Source organism: Dioscorea cayenensis, chromosome 11, assembly GCF_009730915.1.
Source record: "Dioscorea cayenensis subsp. rotundata cultivar TDr96_F1 chromosome 11, TDr96_F1_v2_PseudoChromosome.rev07_lg8_w22 25.fasta, whole genome shotgun sequence".
NCBI lineage: Eukaryota > Viridiplantae > Streptophyta > Magnoliopsida > Dioscoreales > Dioscoreaceae > Dioscorea > Dioscorea cayenensis.
In genome coordinates, this window is record NC_052481.1 from 7,741,668 (window position 1) to 7,761,376 (window position 19,709).

Genomic DNA, 19,709 nt, shown 5'->3' on the forward strand with positions numbered 1-19,709 from the left:
TGACTAACATAGACTACAGAAAAAATCTTTTTGGAGGATGCACGTGCTGGTTAGGCACAAGAGCCACCCAGCTACTCCATTACAGTTTACATAGATGCATTTATGCTTCATTAGCAGAGGGATACTGACAAAGATTCATTTTTCTTTTTCTCTTTTTCACTTTTTTTTCACATTCACCCTAGATCACATCTTCAGACTACTCTACATGCCACAAAACTAGGGCTAGCTCAACAAGACTTAGGAGTTCTTAAAAGTTCATTGAAAGAAAGAACTTAGAATTCTAAGGCCAAGTACTCAAAGTTGTGTGTTAAGCATTCAAGAGAGATAGAGTAGTCAAGTTGGCTATTCCCAGGGCATTAACATAAGATTCAGTGCACAAGACAATACTAGAGTTGAAACAAGATTCAATAGAGTACAACAACAAATATGTAACTCACATCCATCATTAATCCATGCTAGAAGAGTCTCACAAGAATGAATAAGCCATCATGGGTAACACTAGCATGCAAATAATAACTCTAGTACATGGAATACACCCATCCCCACACCTAGTGTTGTACATTGTCGCCATTGTACACTAGTCATGAAAAACATAGTAATATATGAAATGAAAAAAATGGAGGAGGGTAGAATGAACTTCCCCGGTTAATCTTGTGCACACGGCGAGAGGTGACCCGAACAAAGTGTGTTGCAAGGTTTTCATGTCGTGTCCATCTTCCATGGAATTGGGAGAGGCTCACCAAGCTCCCTTAATGCCCTGCAAGGCATAAAGCGACATCATCATTCCAATAAAAAATTTAAATTGCAAAATTAAAATGCTAGGGAGTAGCCAAAAACACACATACTAGATAGAAGCAAATAAAGTTCTACACAAAATGTTAGCAAGATAAGAACCTTGGCCAAGTTATTAGTACAAGAAAGAAAACACTTAAGCTAAAATATAGAAAACAAAAACACATTAAAATAAGCAACACAAATGTCCATCCTCAAATGTCAAACTACTCATCACTGGATGTTGAAGATATTGTGGGCATGGTGTGCTTTGAAAGTGCTCAAAACCTCCATGTTTAGATGGCGAAAGGTAGGATCTTCAATTTCAAACAAATTCTCCAACAACAATGTAAAAGTAATTTCTTGACTTTTTCATCCGTCCCAAGTGTTTCCAAAATACCCCATTCTTATATGGTGAAATGTGCTCAAAATGTTTGGTCTTAAAAACTTCATACTTTGCTTTATGATGAGCAAGCTTAAAGTGGGGTTCTTTGGAGTTGGCATTATGCTTCTTTGAAGTTTGGAGGAAACTTTCTTAATGTTTGGCATTCCTACATTAAGAATATATCATATAAGGCTTAAAGGAATCCAAGAGAATGCAAAATGTGGCATGAAAATGGGTAAAACATGGAGAAAAACAAAAGAATAGGATCCATATGGCCATATGGGGGCCGTATGGATACTATTCAACCTGCAAGAGGTTCCTATCATCATGAAATTCAAAAAATTTGTACATAAATTCAAGAAAATTCAAAACCATGATGTTCATACCACACAAGACAAGCTAAAAGCTTGAAACAATCCACAAACAAACTTAAGAAAACAAGAAGAAAAAGAGAAAATAAATCTAGTCATCAAGATTTTTACGGGCAAAAGCTCGAGAAAACTTGAGTGAAGCTTGGAGAAAACCACTAGATCGACTTCTCAAAGATGTTAGGAGATGATTTAGAACAATAAATGAGGAGATCCGGCCATGGTTTGATGGATAATGAAGGTTAGGGTTCGGTTGGAGAAGAAGGAGAATGAAGAAAGAGACAAGGTGGCAAGATACACATGGAAACGCGACCTCATACTGCCTCAATGAGGACCTCATTGAGGTAGTATGCCCTCATTATTTCTCACTGGATAGGGAAGATTGTCTCAATGAGGACCTCATTGAGCTAGAATGTCCTAGTTATTTTTCTTTGGTTGGCGCAGGCGCCCTCAATGAGCTCCTCATTGAGGCCATATGCCATTGAAAACATGTTTTAAAGCTTCATTCAATTCTCCAAACACATGGGCATGGATACAAAGTATTCCACAAACATGTCCAACATGAAATAATGGTTCAAAATTTTGATCTAATGCATGAAATGATAGCCAAAACAAGTGTTTCTCATCGATGCACACAAGTAAACAACCACATGGATGATGATAATAATATACGAAGTTATGAGAACATGGACTTATTCACAATGAAAAAATTAATAAAAATATGAAAAGAACACTAACAAGCTAACATAAACAAAAAGAACATAAAAACATTGAATTAGACCCCGGATGCTTGGGTTGCCTACGAAGAAGTGCTTGTTTAACGTCATGAGCCTGACATACCTTATTACTTACCTTACGGGGGTTCGAATAATTTGAAATTACCCCTGGTCATCTTCAAATTTGATAAGTGCTTGTGCGATAAGAATAACAAGTGTTCTTTCCTTATGATGAGCATTACTTTTATCAGGTTTTAGCGCTAATATGTTTGTGTTTATGTTACTTTCATGCATATAGGGTTGTGAGGCCGAGTATTAGAGAAAAAAGCCAATGTGGATCGTAAATGCACCATTTGGAGGAAATCTTGAGAAGGTTCAAACGGGAAGACATAAGTCCCGTTCAAAATGATGGAATGTGTGCCAACCTCCTCGTATTCAAGTTGGCACAACGATTTGAAGGGGCACAAGGATAGTCACATTCAAGCATTCTGGCTTGTGTATGTATAGTAAGATCTCCACCAACATGTTCATTATTAAAGAAGGAAAGCAATCTACGATGTAAATGTGTGCCCGTTTACATTACCTCGATGAAAGAATCGATTCAGGAGTGTTTTGGGCTATAGCAGAGTACTATAGCAAAACATTGCAGTAGGTACTATTCACAGCCGGCCGAAAAATGATAAAAACAGAGAATCCACATGGGCATGTGGAAATTCCACACGGGCACCCACGTGGGTGTGTGGATTCCCAATTCCAGCCCTATTTAAGGCCGATTTCAGCCCCGATTTCATATGTTTTTTTTTCATCTTTTCCCCAACTGGAAGAGGGTCGCGGCTAGGGTTTTGAGAGGTATTAGATAGGGATTGGGAGAGGTTCTACAGCTCCGACATAACACTCCATTTGGAATAAGGTTAGTGGGAAAGCTTTCATCACCACCGATCCGGCGAGGTATATCCTAGGCCTAACAAATGGACCCGTGGATGAGTAGTGGACTCTCCACAAGACCATCGTCATGACTATCGAGGGGGTTTTCTATGGATTCTTTGCTTTTATATTTTATTTCATTGATTGTAATTAGCTCCACGGAGAGCAAAACCCCCTAGTGGGTACTTGGGTATTTGTGAACCCAGGGATATATTCGTTTTGTTGAACCTCTTTATTATGCTTTCAATTAATTGATGTTTTATTTTGTGTTCCAATCTTCAATGCTTGATTGTATGAATACTCCCTTAGAGTGACACTAGGGTTGAGAGTTCTTGTTGGTAACTCTGGTGAGTGAGTAACACATCACGAGAGTTAGACAAAGATAGATTGGAGAGGGTTGAGAGGGTGAGTAGAGAGGTAGCGGAGCGTCCTCTTTCTCCTCCATTGTCATTTATTCTATCTCCATTTCCTCAAGTTTTTTACGCTCATAGTAGAGTGAACGGGCTAAAGAATGACCTTCCGCTTGGGCTTAGTTGCTGGTGCAATGGAGTGAAGCGTTAAAGTGATTTTAGCACCTAGGGCTTAATTGTGGCTAGGGACCTTTCACCCAGACCAAAGGGTTAGGTCTACATCTAGGAAGAGGATTTATCACTTGCAATCTCTAGAACTCATTGCAATTCTATATGAGTGCGAGGTTGAGTTTTTTTCAATTTCTCCTCTTGGACATGTATAGAGTTAGGCATGGTTGACCTTAGATTTGGGACCATGTATTTAAGGATCTCCACGACTCATTATTGCATCAGTTCAAAAGTATAATAGAGGGATCTTGCAGTTGAAATGATTGTCCTAAGTGGAACAATATCTGGGTACCCCATTTATATCAATTGCCTTACCTTCTCCATTACTTATGCTCTCTCTATTGTTCTTTTACTTTTGTTATTTCACATCTTATCACACATATCACTATTCATCTTTCACTTAGTTAAGAAACAATTTAAGTGTTTTTATTCCCTACTCCCTGTGGATACGATACCCCACTCACCTGGGATTTATTACTTTGACACCTGTGCACCTGCGGTTTACACGCATATTTGGTCGTGTCAAGTTTTTGGCGCCGTTGCTGGGGAATAGGCTTTTAGAGATACTTTGCACTTTGTTTTCTTAGCTATTCACTCATTCATTCTAGTTCATTTCTTCTTATTCTATGAACGTTCTTATTTTCTTTTACTTTATTTTTGGTGCAGCTTCAAGTTATGACCCAAGGGAACCCCTCAAGATTGATTGAAGGAGATCCTGAGCTTGAATGTACACTTAGAAGAAAAGGGAAAGAACCTGTGCAATAACCGTCTAATCTAGCTAATTTGGAAGTAGAAGAATCTGAAAACATGGCAGAACAGAATGAGCAACATCGGACATTATCGGATTATGCCAGACGTTTAGTATGGGGGACACAATCGAGTATTGTGCGTCCCCCGATTACAGCTTAGAACTTCAAGCTAAAGTCGGCATTCATCCACATGTTGCAGCAATCCACACAGTTCAATGGTTTGGCCGATGAGGATCCAAACAGTCATATAGAGAACTTTCTTGAGGTGTGTGATATGCTTAAGATAAATGGGGTGACGGATGATGCCATCATGTTGAGAGCCTTCCCATTTTCCATAAATGGGAGAACGAAGAAGTGGCTACACTCATTACCTAGAGTATCGATTATCACATGGCAAGAGATGGTAGAAGCTTTTGTGGCCCATTATTTTCCTCCCGAAAAATTTGCAAAGATTAGGGATGAGATTTCATCCTTTGTACAGTCAGAATTGGAGTCTCTATTTGAGATGTGGGAAAGGTTTAAGGAGCTCCTGAGAAAGTGCCCGCAACACGGATTCCCGAAGTGGGTGATTGTTTAAACTTTTTACAACGGATTGAATCTGAGTACAAGGCAACTCTTGGATGTGACAGCAGGAGGTACCTTAGGTAGCAAGACCCCCGGTGAAGCCTGTCAACTAATTGAAGAAATGGGGTTAAATAGCTACCAATGGAATGCTATGGAGAAGAAAAAGGTGGCCGGGCTCCATGAGATAGATTAAGTAACTTCATTGGCGGCTCAAGTGGAATCATTAAGTAAGAAGTTATATCTCCTAACTTTGAATAGAGTGGCGGTTGTGACTTCATGCACCGGGTGTGGTGGAGGATATGCTCCCTCCGATTGCCCGATCTCTATTGGTGATGCATCTTCGGTTGAAAATGTCGATTTTGTGGGTAATGCAATGAGGAACCAAGGTCATCCATATAGCAACACCTACAATCCCGGTTGGAAGAATCATCCCAATTTTTCGTAGAGTAACCAAGGTCCACAAAAGTCCATGGGGCCACCAGGTTTCCAACAACAACAAGGCCGAAACATGGAAAACCGAGTTTTAGGTTTGGAGACCAGAATGACCGATTTGGAGAAGGCCTTGACTAGGTTTGTACAATCATCAGATACAAGGTTTCAATCAGTCGAGGCTACATTTCGCAACCATGCCACCTCTTTACATAATCTTGAAAATCAAGTATGGCAGATTACGAAGTCTCTATCGGAAAGGACACAAGGAAGCTTGCCGAGTAATACCGAGACCAATCCTAGAGAGCATGTGAAGGTGATTACTTTGAGAAGTTGTGTGAGGTTGAAGGTAGGCTTCCGAGTGAGAAGCCCAATGAACACGCACCTGAAGTCATAGAGGTTGAAGAGGGAACAAGCAAAGAGAAGGAGGTGGCACCTCTACCTTTCAAGCCAAGAATCCCTTATCCCTCTAGATTGAAGAATTAGCAAGGGGATGAACAATACAAGAAGTTCCTGAGTTTGTTCAAGCAACTTCACATCAATATTCCTTTTGTTGAGGCTTTGGCCAAATGCCTAAGTATGCGAAATTCTTGAAAGACTTGTTGACTAACAAGAGGAAGTTGGAGGAGAGCGCTTCAGTGATCTTAGATGCTTCTTGCTCGGCGGTGTTGCAAAATAACATGGCGAACAAGAAGAAATACCCAAGAAGCTTCATCATTTTGTTTAATATTCGCAATTTGGGTGAAGAAATGACATTGGCAGACTCAGGGGCCAGTATCAATGTCATGCCATACACCTTCTTTCAGAAGTTAGGCTTGGGAGAGCCTAGGCCCACTCAGATGACTTTGCAATTGGCGGACTGAGCTGTGAGAGATCCGTGGTGTATCATTGAAGACGTGCTTGTCAAGGTGGCCAAGTACATTTTTTCGTTTGATTTTGTAGTGCTAGACGTCGATGAGGATGCGGATGTATCTTTGATACCTAGGAGCCCGTTCTTGCAGACTTCCAATGCATTGATTGACATAGACGGTGGGGAGCTGACATTGAGAGTTGGAGATGACAAGCTCACATACCGCCTTGTTGAAACCATGTGGCATTCTCTTGGTTTCGATGATGCTTTATATTTTCTAGACACTAATGATGAGATTGTTGATGAATACATGCAGGAAATGTTCAATCCCGACCCGTACATAGGCTTGTTAGACCAAGAGGTAGACAATGAAGAAGTTAAGATGCTTGGTTCGACTGAAGAAGTACCAACTACTCTGGGGATCCTTAAGAAGGTGCTCCAGAAGATGAAGAGGGCGAGGAGACACCACTGGAAATGCTCCAAAGATGTTGGAGACGCGCGTGAACTGAACAAATTGGATGCAAGATTGCTAGGTGGTCCCAAGCCTGATAATTCAACCTCTACTTTCAAGAGACTTTGCTCAACATGCTTTCAAGTCATGGGTAAGAGGGCATACTTCATCTATGAACCCCCGTGAAGTAAGACAAGGTATGTCAAGCTTAGTGACGTAAAACAAGCGCTTCTTGGGAGGCAACCCAAGTTTCTAATGTTTTCCTTGTTTTTAGTTGGTGTTTGCATGAATAAGGCTTTAAGTTTTGGTATCTTGATCCTTAGATGCTTTTGCTGTGATTTTTTTGTGGATATTATGGTGTTATCGTGTTCCTAATCGTGTGTGGCAAAGAATCTTGGTCGTTTGTGCGTGTTTTGAGTGTTTTCTCTGGTTAAAATTGCATTGTTCGGCATGATCTAATTGTATATCTGTGTTCAGGAATTATTTGCAGAGCCTATGATAAGTGCTTGAGTAGACATATTTTTATATATGTTTTACATGCATTGAGCATCATTTTTACTGTGGTTTATGTCTCATATTGTGTATTTGGTGTTCTTTTATGCATATAGGTTGTGAATGCCTTGAAGAGTAAAAAGGAAGCAAAGATAGGCTATAAAGACACAATGTTGGGAGTTCTTGTTCAATTCAAGGATCGAGACACGAGAGCAGTTAATAAACGTGGAGATGTGTGCCAACTTCCAAGAAGATTCAAGTCAATTCACTATTTGGAAGGGCACAAAGGCAGCCACATCTTCATCTTCCTTCTCTTTGTGAAGATTGCAAGACCTCTCAAAGATACGTCGATGAAGAAAAGTTTTATAGCCTACCACATGGACGTGTGCCCGGACATGTGGCCTTAAGAGAAGAGTGTTCGGATCGCGTTTTGTGAAAAGTACTGAAGCAATTTCACTGTAGCAGTACTGTAGTAAAATTACTGTTCACGCGGCCACGTGGACATTTTTGCAGCCCACGCGGCCGCGTGGAAAATCCACACGGGCGCGTGAGGGCACGTGACAGACGCGATCTAAGGCCTATAAATAGCCGTTTTGCCGTATTCTTTCTCATCTTTTGTGCGGCTCTTGAGGGGTGAGACGGCTAGGGTTTGGAGAGGAGGTCTTTGTGGCTTTGGAGGCGCTTCATCACCAACTTTGATCGATTCCTCCTCCGTCATAGCATCAAGGAAGCCACCGGTGAACCTAGCTTCGGAGTGGGTCTTTCAAGACGTCGAAGCTCTCCATCAAGGCCATCAGTTCCTATATAAGGGGGTTTATTTCTATGGTTTTAATGTACTTTCATTCATTGATGGTGTGTTTTGTATGTTGATCCATGGAGAGCTAAAACTCTAGAGGGTATTTGGGCTTGTGAACCCTAGGATTCTCATCTTTTGTGGATTTGCTTAGTGTTTCTATTTAATCCGAGTTTGATTAAGTTTTAATCTTGTATTCTCATTGCTTGCTTGTTTAATTAATCCTTGTGGTTGATTGGATTTGCATGATTTGTTACTTTGATGTGAGAGAGGTCTCCATTAGAGTTAGAACTTCAAGGTTAAAGAGGGTTGAGAGGGTGAGTAATGAGATAGTGGAGTGGCCCCTCTCCCTTCCGATTGAGTGTATTCTATCTCCGTTTCTTAAGTTCTATGCAACCATATTTGCTGTGAGGCGTGAGATTGAGAGATTTCTCCGCCGGGACCTTGTAGGGGGTTAGGATCCTTCGCCGGGAATTAGGGTTGGATCAATCTTTAGGAATCGGATACAACTCTTGGAATCCCTAGAGTGCTTTGTAGTCATATGTGGTGTGAGGTGTTGAGATTGGTCGATTTCTCCACCGGGACCTTGTAGGGGACTAGTATCGGTGATCGGGAGGCTGGATCCGATTATATTTGGATTTCCACGACTTAACTTACTCATCATAGAAACACTTTGCTTATTCGGTACCTAATACCTGAATCCTAGGGGGAGCATTGCCCGAATACCCCACTTTTACTGATTGAGATCTCCATCCATTTTACCCTTGCATATTTGTCTCCGGTATTCATTTCTTCGCACATTAGATCACCACACCTTTCCATTTATCATTAGGTTAGAAAGCAGAGAAGAAGTTAGTACTAGTAGCCATGTTCCCTGTAGATTTGACTACCCACTCACCGGGGTAATTATTACTTCGACACCCGTGCACTTGCGGTACATACACGCATATTCGGACATGTCAGCCTGTAAAATTTTGTTAGTGGTTAGAGAAAACACATGCACGTGTGGAATTTCTGCACCGGCGTGCATTTTCGTTCGGAGCTCATCCAGAGATGACACAGGGGCGTGGACTCGGCCTTCAAAGACTTAGCAAATTATCCCAAGATCACACAGGGGGCATGGACTCGCCCTTGTTGGTAAACCTGTGACAAACACATGGGTGTGGGTATTTTCCATACACCCGTGCGGGTCTCTCTAGATGAGCTCTCTTCATCCCGAGAAGACACAGGGGCGTGTGCGTGCCCCAGTGAGTTGGGCCTGTGAATTTCCACGCCCATGCGGAATTTCTGCACGGGCATGAGGAACACTTAGGAATTTTTCTCGGTTGGATAGAGAAGACACAGGGCGTGCGGCTGCCCCTATGGGTCGGGTACATGGGTGTGGGTATTTTTTGCACGCCTGTGTGGTTGCATTCAGAGCAGTGAGGGTTTTCCCGAGAGCGCACATGGGCATGCACCTGCCCCTGTGATGCTTTCCTGTGGAGGCTCATGAGCATGAGCAATTTCCACACGCCCATGTGAATGCGCAGAATTCCAAGAGACGCGAGTTTTTCTTTAAAAATTCTTGTGAATTCTTTTCTTCTTCATCTCCAATCACCCAGAGACCACTCTTGATCAATTTCCTGGCCCCTCACCATTGTTTTGGAGGATTTTTCTTCACATTCCGGGCCGATTTTCGAAGTGTTCACATCTACTTCATCGGTAAACCTTTTTACCCTCTTTTCTTCACCAATTCTTGTTTTTAGCAAATTAAAAGTCTTGAGTTGCATGTATTTTCACTTTTTAAAGTTCTATGCATGGCTGTACAGTGTTTATTATTGATTTTGAGTTGTATTTTTGGAGGATTGGTGTGTAACCGTGCGGTTTTCATACCCCTCAGACCCACACAGGCGTGGATAATTTCCACAGGCCCGTGTGGAATTCTGTAGGATTTTTTTTTAGCCTTGTTGATTGTTTTCTCCTCAAATTTTCCAGATATGGTACCTTGAGTAAGGATGCATGAAGTGAAATGTCTACAAGATACCCCGCCTAAGGCAATACACATGGAATTCTCGAATCATGAGCATCAAGCTCGATTTGAGAGATTATCAGCGCTCGGTTTTGGTAAGACTCGCTTTGTAGACTTACGGGTGCTAAAAGATATTCAGCGGGGTGATGAGCTAGCTGATAAGATTGATGAGATGGTAGAAGTGGGGAGCTAGAGGAGGTTATTGACGATCTATAACCTAGCTTTCCACGCTGTGACACTAGAGGTGTTGGCGTCTTTCGAGTTTGACCATCCGTATAGGAGAGTTGACACCATGGATGCTATACAGTTCCGAGCATTCAGACATCCATTCTGCATGAGGGTCACCTAGTTCTCAGTTCGTATGGGCCTATACGATGGCACATACACAAGTACAGAGGAGTATATAAGCCTACCGACGGTTTTCCCAGGTATAGTGACTCTGCACCAGGCGTACAGGGTTTTGTGTGGACATGGACAGTATGAACCGGGAGTTTCTAAGGCCACCAGCCTATCTCGGTCGAGCTATAGGTATTTACACTCGGTCCTCAGTAGGTCTGTGTCAGGTCGAGGAGACAACATAGCTCTATAGAGCAGGAAAGACTTACTTTATCTATACTCCATGGTTCGCAATGTGCCGATTCATTTGGGGCACATAGTGTCAGATGTATTGAGACACCAGGGCAAGTTTGCGAGAGTGGGATTATTATTTTCTAGTCCTTAGTCAGCAGACTCATCTTGGGGTTGGGCTTGACGGACGCTTTACGTGGAGCTGAGAAGACAGTTGTGCCTGCTCCTCTGGGATTTGAGACGATCCAGATGATTGGGTTGGTACACAGATGTGGGCCCAGTACATATATTATAACTACATCCATCTAAGAAACCGCTGGGAGCGAAAGGGATGAAGTGGAGGGTCCCCGAAAGATTCTTGTGCCTTAGTTGGCACAGACAGGGGCAGGAGCACCCCTTGCAGCACAAGAGACATCCTGGCTATCAGTACCCATTTTTACTCCTCCTCGAGCTCATGATCATATTGGGAGGCTCAAGAGTGCTGTAGGTGAGATTCGGATCCAGATCACGGAGCTCTGGGCTATACAGACCATCCAGTATACTGAGATGTTGGCCCGTTTCAACATGGTACATCGGCTATTAATTAGCAGACCTCTAGTCCCTCCTACATCCTCACCATTGTTCCCACCTGCACCTTTTGAGTACCTAGTAGCAGCAGAGCCAGAGTGTGACACCGACAGTTGATTCAGTTTTTTGTCTCTATTACTTTTTACACTTCCTGTTTTGGACTTATATACTCAAAAAGGATTTTCCTTCTGAGTTTATTTTCATTTTGTTGTCTCGAGTTGTATTCATTGCCTTATCTTTTATATACTTGAGTTGTTGTTTTTGTTTTATTGAGCTTCACTGAACCCTCTCATGTATGCGTGCAGATGGTCTTGTCATAATGGGGAATTGAGATTAGTCATGTACACGACCAAGGTGCTTCGGCACTTGGCCGTGTGTGCTTCACAACCTGTTGGAACATTACTCCCAAGGATTTAGCTCCATCAAATGTAACACTATGAGTCAGGGAAGAATTGTTTTGATTGCTTCTCCCACATTTGTTCTTAATTGATATACATTATGAGTGAGCTTGCATGTGTACATTGGGGAAAATGTACAACTTAAGTGTGTGTGGTTGGGAGGGGTGGGGTTTATAGTGCACAAATCTCTTTTACATTTGTTTTGATTGATATACATGCTCACATAGCCAATAGCGGTTCACCTTAGTTGCAATGATTGTATTCTTGAGTTTAGTAGAATTTTTTTTAACATTGAATGTCTTCATGCTCTAGTTTTTGCTTGAATTTCTAGGAATTTTATGGCCGATTGTCACTTGTTGCACTACTCACTCTTTAAACTATTTTGGAAACTCAAGTTTGATGTTAAAGGGACTAAGTATAGTTGTTTCTTTTGTTGAGTTCAAAAAAAAATGAAAAGAAAGAACAAAATAGTGTTATTGTTTAGTTGTGCTCGTTAGGTGGAAAGAGCTACCACCTATGAAGTATGAAGCTACTCTCATAAGTAGGATACTGGTTATGCCCTAATGAGAGAACGAGCTATCTCATAGGATGAGTGAAAGCTACCACTCCGGTAGAAAAAGCTACCACCTCGAAAGTGTGAAAGCTACTACCATGTTTAAAATTTTGTTATTGTTTGTAGATAAAGAAGTCCCTTGTACTTAGAACTTTGAGGAGAATACCTTGGGTTGTTTTGATTAAGTTCACACACTTACACGATTTCGGGTTTGTTGTCCTTTTTGATTCAAGTTTTTAGTTATAGCATTGATTTTTAATATTTAGTGTTGAAATTTCCCTTGCTTGTAGAATGCTCTCTTTGTATACTTTGGTGAACCTAAGGGCAAGCGCTTCTAATATTTTCATCACCGATCCACATAATGTTTAAATTTTTGCTTGAGGACAAGCAAAAGCTTAAGTGTGGGGGAGTTTGATAAGTTCTTGTGCGATAAGAATACCAAGTGTTCTTTCCTTATGATGAGCATTACTTTTATCAGGTTCTAATGCCAATACGTGTGTATTTATATTACTTTCATGCAGATAGGGTTGTGAGGCAGAGTATTAGCGAAAGAAGCCAATATGGATCGTAAATGCACCATTTGGAGGAAATCTTGAAAAGTTTCAAACGCGAAGACATAAGTCGGGTTCGAAATGTGAGAATGTGTGCCAACCTTCTCATATTCAAGTTACCACAACGATTTGGAGGGGCACAAGTGTAGTCACATTCAAGCATTCCGGCTTGTGCATGTATAGCAAGATCTCCACCAACATGTCCGTTATTGAAGAAGCAAAGCGATCTATGACGTAAACGTGTGCCCGTTTATGTTACTGGTGAGTCCGCAAGTGCACGGGTCATCAAATAATACCCTGTGCGTGACACAGGGATCGTATTCCCTAGGGTCCCAAGAGCTACTATTACTTCCCCCTAGACAGTACTATCTAGTGTACCAAATATAGGACTAAAACAAGATAAGGAAAATAAGAAGGAGAAAACTATAAACACATGGACTAAGGCTCACCACATAAACATACTAAGAAAGCATGTAACAATGAAAGTCCGAGGTCCCCAGGCGAGGATCTCCTCGGGACTACTAAAGCTAGATGGATGTTACAATTAAAAAGGCAGCGGTGGTTGGACCAAGAGACATCCAAAAATAGATCACCCCGATGGTCACGGCGGTAATCCCTAATCCAATAAGAGTATTGGCTCGGAGTCTCTTTTGACCAAATCCTCCTACTATCGGATTACAAGTAGGGAGATCTAAAATTAAGGCTGAAACTCAACCTAGGTACATCCCTAATAGTTGCAGGGGTATGAAAAACCCAATGGTCATGGTGTATTGATACATGTATCCCTTCTAGGCAAGGTGTGTTGAGTACAAGGACAATGGTCTCGCACAAAATACAACCTAGAAGTTGGATCACAGAGTTCTCATGCAAAACAACACATCAAAGAGCACCAAGCAAGGATCACAAACCACACAAATACCATAAATGTAAATCAAGCATCCATACAAGCAAGTTCATCCCAAGGTTCACCGGATGCCCAGTGACCTTGGGAGTCTAGTTAATCATCAACAAAGAAGCAAGTGTAGGAGATAAGAGATATAAAGAAAAGATCATAACAAACTCCCCTAAGATGAAGACTAGAAGGTGGTGATGAGAACTCATTGGATCCGCGGCGGTGAGCTCCTAGATCATTTTCCTTGAGTGTAACCTTCTTCACCCTTAGATTCGACCCTCAGATCTGCCTTCTCCCACGGCCTTGAAGCTCTAGAAAATTATTATAGAGAGTGGTGGCCAAAAGTCCCCCTAAATAATGCCATAACAAGCTTATATATGTCCATATCCCCATGGCTAAACGGGTCAGTATACTGGCTGTATGCCGACCCCTCAGGATTTTCAGTTTTCTGCTGAGAAGCCCACGATGAGCTACAGTAACTGCTACGGTACTGTGCTATAGTAATCCCCTACTCGGAGAAGACGTTTTGATGTCGAATTCATCCCCAATCACGTCGCAGAGTCCCCAGGGCTTCTACTAGGCCTAAAATGTAAAAATAACCCAATTTAGACAAAAAAGGGCATCGATTCAACAAATACTGTAAAGAATAATACAAAACAAATACATGCAAAATATGTACTTTTAGACGTTTATCAAACATCCCTACACCTAAACGTTTTCTTGTCCCCAAGCAAACAAACATGAAGAACTAAGGGAAAGAAGATAAACGGCTAAAAGTGCGACCTCAAGCTCAAAAGTAAAGAACTCCACAAGCACGAATGGACAGAAATCAAGATGTGAGTTGTTTAATGAATAGTGGAGTAATAATAGCTCTATCTGATCTAGAGTACTCCTGTGAGTGTGTGTTAACTCTCACCTTGACCTCCACACCCTGGATTACCCCAGGATTCCCATTCACCCCACACATAATGATAATGACATTAAGATGCTAAAGATATCCTCAGTACTCAATTAAGAGTCCTCTGGTTCCTAGATAAAACTCTAACTTTCAAGTAACTATGCAGCAAACTTTAAGGGAACAAGAGAGATACGATATTTCTTTCACACATATATACAAGCATACACACTTTTTTTTTCTCTGAGTCCGTCTAACATAGACTGCACACAAAATTTTTACAATCTTTCTGAAGGATGCACATGCTGATTAGGCACATGAGCCACCCAACATACTCGAATATAGCCTACATAGACGCATGCATGCTATACTAGTAGAGGAATACTGTCATAGACTCATTTTTTTCATGTACGAACTATATCTCATGTCCCTTGTATAGACTTGCTACAATAGTACACTCTAAGCTAGATAAAACAATAAAGGAACAGAAAAGCTCTTAAAAGTGCATTGAAAATAGAATTTAACAAATTAATGCCAAAATCATAATGATGGGTTGGGTTGAGTGTACATGGTAGAAGTAATCGTGAACATGTATATAGGTGCACTAAAGATGATACAGAACTACATTCAAGCACAAATAAAGTACAACTCACAACTATCATTCTACCAAGCTAGGAAGTCCTTAATAATAAAATCATAGCTATCATAGGTAATCAAGCACACAAATGCAAACATTTTCAAAGTTCACGGAATTCCACCCCACACTTAAAGATGCACATTGCCCTCAATGTGCCTAATCAATAGAATACAACAAGATAGACAATAAAAACATAGTAAGAGGGTTTCGTGAACTTCCCCGAGTCTCAAAGCATGAGTCATGAATTCTAGGAGATCGAGGTGACCACCAAAGATCATGGTAGATGATGAAGGAAGAAAGTGTGCTTGATGTCCTAATTCCACCCTGCAAGGCAAAAAAGAACATCACCTCGAGGCATCTACTCACACACCCATCAACACAAACAAAATAAACAACTACAACACAAAAAGCAATCAAAACATAGAAATAAAAAATAGAAATAGAGTAATGTCCATGTGATGTGAGCCAAATGTCTTTGTCCTTGAGTCGATAGCAATGGAGGCCCAATACTTGTCATTTGTCACCGGGTAAGGAAGGGAGGAAGAGAACTATCCCTCCCAGCTCTCTTGGAAGCTAATCTCATGATAGGCATCCTGCAAAACCAAAGTGGAGATCAACCAACTAAGTTACAAGCAAAGTGGGCATCGAAAGAATGAAGAAAATCAAGAAAATGCCCAGTGATACAGTAATTTTGGAAAACTTTTTAAAGATCTTTGCTTGTAACAGTAGCCAAAAATTTTACAAATCAAGAAAAACACTTTGATAATCATTAGGCATTCACAAACCAACAAAAAACCCAGAAATTCCACCCTCAAAAACAAGAAGAACTCAAGGTTTTGAGTGAGAGGTCAAACCCTTGCCCTAGATTAAGATGAGTGAATCCAAGGGTTGAATCCGGCCAAAAGCTCACTCAAACTCCAAATTTTTGTCACTAAAATGGAAAAGAGGAGGAATAGAGAAAACTAGAGCAAAAAAATGATGAAAAATGGTGGAGAAATGAGGGAGAAAAGGTTAGAAGAATGGGGAAGAAGAACGAATAGTAACAGCCTCAAAACCCCAATTATAAAGCCCTCACTCGGGTAGTCTTGAGAAGTCTTGAGGGGCATCCTTGCGGCCGTAAGGATGGTCCTCAAGACTCTTTGGATGATTCCCGAGGGGCATCCTTGCGGCCGCAAGGATGGTCCTCGGGATTTTCCTAATGCATAACTTTTTTCCTCCACACTTTGCACACTTCGCACACTTCGCTTATGGATGAAACCTTGAAAAACAAAGCCGGAAACATCGATATAACACTCAAAACATCAACAAGAATGCATCAACAATAAGAATTGCTCAAAGATTACATGACAAACAAGAGAACACAAAGGCTAATGAACTAAGAAAAACGATGAAAACGCAACTATAACCAAACCACAACTAAAAAAAACACAAGTTAAGCACAACAACACAAATGAGAACAAGAATACAAGAAATGAAATGAACTTGGGTTGCCTCCCAAGAAGCGCTTGTTTAACGTCATTAGCTCGATGTACCTCTTTCTTACCTAGGGAGGCTTGAAAATGGTGTGTTCATCCTGGCTAAGAGTTGCATAAGAACTGCCAAGAAATACGAAACTTACCCTCCGGGATGATGCAAATTTGGAGGTCAAGCATGAGTCACCTTTTGGCCTCCATGGAAAAAGCTTGGTCCGGGAGTTGTTTAAGCTCGGTATTGGTGGGTCCTTGGATGGTTCTAATCTCCTACCCGCATTTGCTTCCTCAACCCATATCAAAATGCTTTGAACTACCCATAAGTGTTGTTTGGGTCTCCAAGGGAACAAATTTGGTTGAGAATTTTTAAGCCTTGCATAGGTGGATCAATTGGTGGCTTCAACATCCTATCCACAATATTTTTCTCTACCATGATGTGATGAACTTCAATTGCCCATAACATTTTCTTGGGCCACCAAGGAAAAATCTTTGGTTGGGAATTGTCCAAGCCCGGCATAGCTGGGTTCAAGGATGACCTTGGCTTATTACCCACATCTTCAAATACAATTCCCGGAATTTCTTCTTTGCACTTGAAAATTATTGATTGGTTGATGGAATGGTCGAAGTTGAGGCAAGTAGTGTCTTCAAATGTGGTCGATGGAATTTCTTCAACTTCCTTAAATGTCTCGACGTCTATGATCTCATCCTTCGCCTTATCTTCTTTAGTTTCAACTTGAGGTGGAACATCAATTATTTGGTCAAAAGGTATTGGCGGTACATCAATTGCTTCTTCAACCTCTAACACCTCAATACCAACTTCCACTACAATTTCATCCTTATTCTCTTCCTTTCTAATGTCATTCTCATATATGTCTTTAATAGTTTGTGGCAGCTTAGTCGATATATTGGAAGACTCTCCCATCTTGTTTTCCATACTTTGAAGAGATTGTTGGGTATTAAAAATTGTTGTATTCATGGCTTCAAGTTTCGCTTCCTCATTCTTCATGAATCTTGGAAACACATCTTGTGCACTGAGACCGGTATTCATGTGATCAAGTTCCGCATCCGTATACATCATGAGTCTTGCAAACACATTTTGTGCACTGACACCCCGTTGATTGAGTTGCTTACTATGTTCTACAGGAGCTGTGTTGTACCATGGTATGTCAAAAGAGGGCATTTGTAGCAATCCATCGAGAGGGTACTCTCATTGTTTGGTATGGTGAGGTGCCGAGGAGTGTGGGTGCCTTCCCCAATATGGATTGTAAACATCAGGATACAGATTACTAAGGCGTGCTCTCTTGGCATCAAGTTTTTCCATTTCTTTCTCAAGTGCATACATTTTAGCGCCCAATAATTTTTCTTGAAAATCCAGGGCCGGATCACTTTGGTGTGCTCTTATGGCATCTAATTCTTCCATCTGTCTCTCAAGTGCATACATTTTAGCGCAAAGTAGTTTTTCTTCAAAGTCAAAGTCCATGGCCTTGTGTAAATAAACAAAACTAGCAAAAATAAGCTATCAAAGAAAACACAAAAGAAACAAAATAAGTAAATATGCACAAAATGGTAAAAGACACATACAAAGACAAATATTTATAACGACAAAGATAAATAACTAGAGCAGTGAGCTAAAGGTTTTCCTAGCATTCTTGGACTCCGCGGCAACGGCGCCAAAAACTTGGTGAGTCCGCAAGTGCACGGGTCGTCAAGTAATACCCTGTGCGTGACAAAGGGGTCGTATTTCCTAGGGTCCCAAGAGCTTCTATTACTTTCCCCTAGACAGTAATAGCTTCAATGTAACTGCTAGGGAATATTCATCCCCAATTGCGTCGCTAGTTACATTGAAACTAAGGAATTCATCGGCGATGCGATTGGGGATGAATCTCAGGATTTTTAGTTTTCTGCTGAGAAGCCCGTGATGAGCTACAGTAACTACTACATTGAAACTGCTACAGTAATCCCGCGCTCGAAGAAAACGTTTCCATGCCGAATTCATCCCCAATCGCGTCGCCGAGTCCCTAGGGCTTCTACTAGTCCTGAAATGTAAAAATAACCCAATTTAGACCAAAAGGGGCATCGATTCAACAAATACTGTAAAGAATAATATAAAACAAATACATGCAAAATATGCACTTTTAGACGTTTATCAGTTACCTCGATGAAGGATGAAAACATTGCAGCAGGTACTGTTCACAGCCAGCCGAAGAAGGATGAAAACAAAGAGTCCACATGGGCATGTGGAAATTCCACACGCCCGTGTGAAAAATCCACATGGCCACCCACATGGGCATGTGGATTCCTGATTCCATCCCTATTCAAAGCTGATTTCAGCCACGACTTCATATGCTTTTTTTCATCTTTTCCCCAACTGGAGAGAGGGCAGCGGCTAGGGTTTTGAGAGGTATTGGCTAGGGATTGGGAGAGGTTATACGGCTCCGACATTGCGCTCTGTTTGGAAGAAGGTTAGTGGGAGAGCTTTTCTCAGCACCGATCCGCCGAGGTGTATCCTAGGCCAGACAAAGAGATACTTGGATGAGTAGAGCCCTCTCCACAAGACCATCGCCATGACTATCGAGCGGTTTTCTATGGATTCTTTGCTTTTACATTTGATTTCATTAATTGTAATTAGCTCCATGGAGAGCTAAACCCCCTAATGGGTACTTGGGTATTTGTGAACCCTAGGATGTATTTGTTTCATTGAATACTTGATTGTCTGAATACTCCCTTAGAGTGACACTAGGGTTGAGAGTTCTTGTTGGTAACTCTTGTGAGTGAGTGACACACCACGAGAGTTAGACAAAGATAGATTGGAGAGGGTTGAGAGGGTGAGTCAAGAGGTAGCGGAGCATCTCCTTTCCACTCCGGTGTGATTTATTCTACCTCCATTTCCTCAAGTTCTTTGCGGTCAGAGTAGAGTGAACGGGCTAAACGATGACCTTCCGCTTAGGCTTAGTTGCGGGTGCAATAAAGTGAAGCGTTGAAGTGATTTTAGCGCCTAGGGCTTAATTGTCGCTAGGGACCTTTCACCTAGACCAAAGGGTTAGGTTTACATATAGGAAGAGGATTTATCACTTGGAATCCCTAGAACTCATTGCAATTCTA

At 41.4% G+C, this 19,709-nt stretch overlaps 1 non-coding gene across 1 annotated transcript; it reads right to left on the bottom strand.

Moving 5' to 3' along the window:
- Positions 1–4,939: 4,939 nt before the first annotated feature.
- LOC120272834 lies at positions 4,940–5,046 on the bottom strand. The gene has a single exon (XR_005540369.1). It is a non-coding gene; the product is annotated as a small nucleolar RNA R71 (small nucleolar RNA).
- Between the last annotated feature and the right edge of the window lie 14,663 nt (positions 5,047–19,709).